This window comes from Schistocerca nitens, chromosome 7 (genome assembly GCF_023898315.1).
Source record: "Schistocerca nitens isolate TAMUIC-IGC-003100 chromosome 7, iqSchNite1.1, whole genome shotgun sequence".
NCBI lineage: Eukaryota > Metazoa > Arthropoda > Insecta > Orthoptera > Acrididae > Schistocerca > Schistocerca nitens.
The window spans coordinates 306,499,020-306,503,739 of record NC_064620.1 but is presented as its reverse complement, the minus strand read 5'-3'; the positions used below and the strand labels follow the sequence as shown (position 1 = coordinate 306,503,739).

Genomic DNA, 4,720 nt, shown 5'->3' with positions numbered 1-4,720 from the left:
CATGCAATACAGCCATCTACGCGAATCTGGCAACACTACATCCACCATGTCGAGCGCACCACAAACAATAACGCCATCTAGGCCTCCTGCAACGGCGATACCGCCATCTATGAGACGCCAAGCTGAATACGACATCGCTGGGCGCACAGTACACATTGTCCGACGCCACCCACAAAGACGGCATCCTCTGTCCACCACGAAGTCGTCGACCGACAATCACGCCACCCGCACCCGTACGTGCCCCACCCCACCCACCAAAATCGCAAGTCCAGCGGATGAACGGCGGACGTTTCCCGCACTCGTAAGTTGCAATCCACACCTATATCTTGCGTTTCATGAAGAGTTTTATCCAATATTCGACATTCCCGCTGTCCCTAAACGTGCTCTAAGTCTGTGCGCGACCGCGTCGCTCACTGTACGGATTCCGATGCTGAGCGATCAGCTATGGGCCGCCCCATCCACGTCGGTCCCCGTGGGCGTTGCACTCGCAGTCGCAAAGACTCTGGGCAATGGCTATGTGCGCTCCGCAATATATTACTGGGACGAGTAATGAGGGTCCGAGCCCCCAGTGTGGGGAAAGTGTTTCGCAGCCCTGACCCACCGGCACGGTGTTGCGTCCCCCCACCTCAAACATGTGACGTAGTCACACCACCGGTTTTGACTAATAGACAGAATGTTTATAATCATATGCCATACACCGGGGGACGATGCCGCGAGGTGTAGCTAGCTAGTGCAGTCGCACCGCTACTACTGTACAGAGATAGAACAGGCATTGACTATACATACATTAAGCTTATACACGGCGGTGCTTAGTAATACGCGCAGTCATCGGAATATAGATAACACATACAACTGTCCCTATACATGCTGAACGTCTGTGCACACAATGTCAACCACACGTCACCCACACACTCCATCACCCACTAGTCTATGCCTGTAACAGACGCAGACACAACATCTAAGTACCAGCATGGAACAACATCCAGTGCATCCTCTCGGCCACAGTACACCATCCACACTATGATAACCAGACCGGGACGTCGAACCAGAAAACTGAATATCCCACTCTTCCTACAACCACCATTGCTCAGATACGCCACCAACACCCACACATGTCCTACACAGGGGTGCACCCAACAGCACCACACTGCCGCATCTCACAGCACATAAACAATGGCAGGAATGAAAGACACAGGTGTGCCACTCCTTTGCCACAAACACAGAACGGGCGCGCCACCTGCCATGAGCCACAAGTGCAACTGACGTGACATATCTGATAGTGCCTCAGGCGTCCACTTACTACCATCACTATCAACGAACCTCGCCACCCCACCCCCCCCCACACACACCATCCCTTAACCCAACTTCTGCCTTAACCTAACCCAACTTCTGCCTTAACCTAACCCAACTTCTGCCTTAACCTAACCCAACTTCTGCCTTAACCTAACCCAACTTCTGCCTTAACCTAACCCAACTTCTGCCTTAACCTAACCCAACTTCTGCCTTAACCTAACCCAACTTCTGCCTTAACCTAACCCAACTTCTGCCTTAACCTAACCCAACTTCTGCCTTAACCTAACCCAACTTCTGCCTTAACCTAACCCAACTTCTGCCTTAACCTAACCCAACTTCTGCCTTAACCTAACCCAACTTCTGCCTTAACCTAACCCAACTTCTGCCTTAACCTAACCCAACTTCTGCCTTAACCTAACCCAAGTTGCGCCTTAACCTAACCCAAGTTGCGCCTTAACCTAACCCAAGTTGCGCCTTAACCTAACCCAAGTTGCGCCTTAACCTAACCCAAGTTGCGCCTTAACCTAACCCAAGTTGCGCCTTAACCTAACCCAAGTTGCGCCCTAACCTAACCCACGTTGCGCCTTAACCTAACCCACGTTGCGCCCTAACCTAACCCACGTTGCGCCCTAACCTAACCTACGTTGCGCCCTAACCTAACCTACGTTGCGCCCTAACCTAACCTACGTTGCGCCCTAACCTAACCTACGTTGCGCCCTAACCTAACCTACGTTGGGCCCTAACCTAACCCACGTTGCGCCCTAACCTAACCCACGTTGCGCCCTAACCTAACCCACGTTGCGCCCTAACCTAACCCACGTTGCGCCCTAACCTAACCCACGTTGCGCCCTAACCTAACCCACGTTGCGCCCTAACCTAACCCACGTTGCGCCCTAACCTAACCCACGTTGCGCCCTAACCTAACCTACGTTGCGCCCTCACCTAACCCAAGTTGCGCCTTAACCTAACCCACGTTGCGCCCTAACCTAACCCACGTTGCGCCCTAACCTAACCCACGTTGCGCCCTAACCTAACCCACGTTGCGCCCTAACCTAACCCACGTTGCGCCCTAACCTAACCCAAGTTGCGCCTTAACCTAACCCACGTTGCGCCTTAACCTGCCCTGTAATTGTTAGTTATATGAATCTAGGAATTCGTGTAGCGTTGCCTAATTGCAACCATCTCAACATAGTTCACTTCGCGCACACTGTGGTGTTCTGCGTATTGATTCATTTTACGGTGCGTACCCTCACATCTTGCGAGTGTTGCTTACTTTCCACATGGTCCCGCTATCCACTGTATTGTGTACTGCAATAGGACGTATATCGCCCCCGCCCCCCCCCCCTCCCCTCCTGTCACCTCTAGCTCGTCGGTCAGGAGTTCGCGTGTTGAATGCGCTTCGCAGCTGTGCAATGGCATTCGCATACGTACGCTGGCCACCTTCCACGTGTTCTTTCGTGCACACGTCGCAGCGTGTATGTATGCTGATGGAGTGCGTCGTGACACACAACATCCAGGCATGCAAGACTCGTAGAAGTCGCAAATGTAGATGGATGTCTACGTTTGCTGCCCAAGTTACGCAAATGAACTGGAAATCCGTTGTTGCGCGGTTGTTCGCGCTGGAGGTGAATCGTTGATATCGACGATCGGTACAGGTATTAACCGGTTGCTTCAGCGACACCCGTCATACCCACGAACGTGAGTGGGCATGTGGGTATGAAGCGATACGCGGCGGTGGCTGGGTGGGACCGTCCCCGGCCGGTGAGGGGGGGGCGCCCGGCGTGCTGGCCGCGCGCTGCGTGGGCGCACGCGCGGCAGCCGGCTGGTGGGGGCGCCCAGTGGCAGGCGCGCCGGCTGACGGAGGCGGCAGGCGGCGCATCTGCGTGCCGGCGCACCCAGCGCGCGGCGCCGTGCGGCCAAAGTGGGTCCTCCCGGGCCCGGTGCGAAGCGCGGTGGACATCTGCAGTGTGCTGGTCCGATTGAGGACTGTGTGCGTTGAGGATGCGCCGCCGCCCGGCACTCGGCGCCGCGACGCCGTCTGCTGCTCGGTCGCCCCCGCGGTTCTCGCAGGTGGTTTGTATCGCAGCTGTGCGGATGTGTTGGCGCGTGCGCTGTGCTGGGAGAGTTCGCTTTGGCACCCAAGTGGGGCTCTGCCCCTCTGTGGCGCTGGCGTTGGAGCTGCCCGGTCACTGTTTGTGGCCGCGTGTTGTCTCCCGCCGGCAACACCACGACAGCACGCTCCCGGGCCTCTGTCGGCAGCGGCAAGCTCAGTTGGGAGCACGGGTGGTCGCACTGAAAGCGTCTACTCGCCTATCTCCGGGCGATTGCGCCTCTCTCGAACCCGACCAAGTACTTAGGACGGCGCTGCGCGCCGCCGGGACCTGAGAGGGTTTCGAGGTGTATCGTGCAGGGGAGCCCAGCCTCCTCCTGTTTGCAGAATAATTGAGCGGACGCTTGCGTGTTCGCGCGGGCCCCCGGGACACACTCCCGGGCGGCCGGCTGCTCAGCTCTAGTTGACGCAGCTCCCTGGTTGATCCTGCCAGTAGTCATATGCTTGTCTCAAAGATTAAGCCATGCATGTCTCAGTACAAGCCGCATTAAGGTGAAACCGCGAATGGCTCATTAAATCAGTTATGGTTCCTTAGATCGTACCCACGTTACTTGGATAACTGTGGTAATTCTAGAGCTAATACATGCAAACAGAGTCCCGACCAGAGATGGAAGGGACGCTTTTATTAGATCAAAACCAATCGGTCGGCTCGTCCGGTCCGTTTGCCTTGGTGACTCTGAATAACTTTGGGCTGATCGCACGGTCTTCGTACCGGCGACGCATCTTTCAAATGTCTGCCTTATCAACTGTCGATGGTAGGTTCTGCGCCTACCATGGTTGTAACGGGTAACGGGGAATCAGGGTTCGATTCCGGAGAGGGAGCCTGAGAAACGGCTACCACATCCAAGGAAGGCAGCAGGCGCGCAAATTACCCACTCCCGGCACGGGGAGGTAGTGACGAAAAATAACGATACGGGACTCATCCGAGGCCCCGTAATCGGAATGAGTACACTTTAAATCCTTTAACGAGTATCTATTGGAGGGCAAGTCTGGTGCCAGCAGCCGCGGTAATTCCAGCTCCAATAGCGTATATTAAAGTTGTTGCGGTTAAAAAGCTCGTAGTTGGATTTGTGTCCCACGCTGTTGGTTCACCGCCCGTCGGTGTTTAACTGGCATGTATCGTGGGACGTCCTGCCGGTGGGGCGAGCCGAAGGCGTGCGACCGCCTCGTGCGTGCTCGTGCGTCCCGAGGCGGACCCCGTTGAAATCCTACCAGGGTGCTCTTTATTGAGTGTCTCGGTGGGCCGGCACGTTTACTTTGAACAAATTAGAGTGCTTAAAGCAGGCAAGCCCGCCTGAATACTGTGTGCATGGAATA

The 4,720-nt window shown here is 55.6% G+C and overlaps 1 non-coding gene across 1 annotated transcript in view; it reads left to right on the top strand.

Moving 5' to 3' along the window:
* Positions 1-3,816: 3,816 nt before the first annotated feature.
* Positions 3,817-4,720, top strand: part of LOC126196890 (small subunit ribosomal RNA) — a 1,909-nt gene continuing 1,005 nt past the window's right edge. The window contains exon 1 of the ribosomal RNA XR_007539318.1: positions 3,817-4,720. This exon is cut by the window's right edge and continues 1,005 nt beyond it. This is a non-coding gene — a ribosomal RNA (small subunit ribosomal RNA).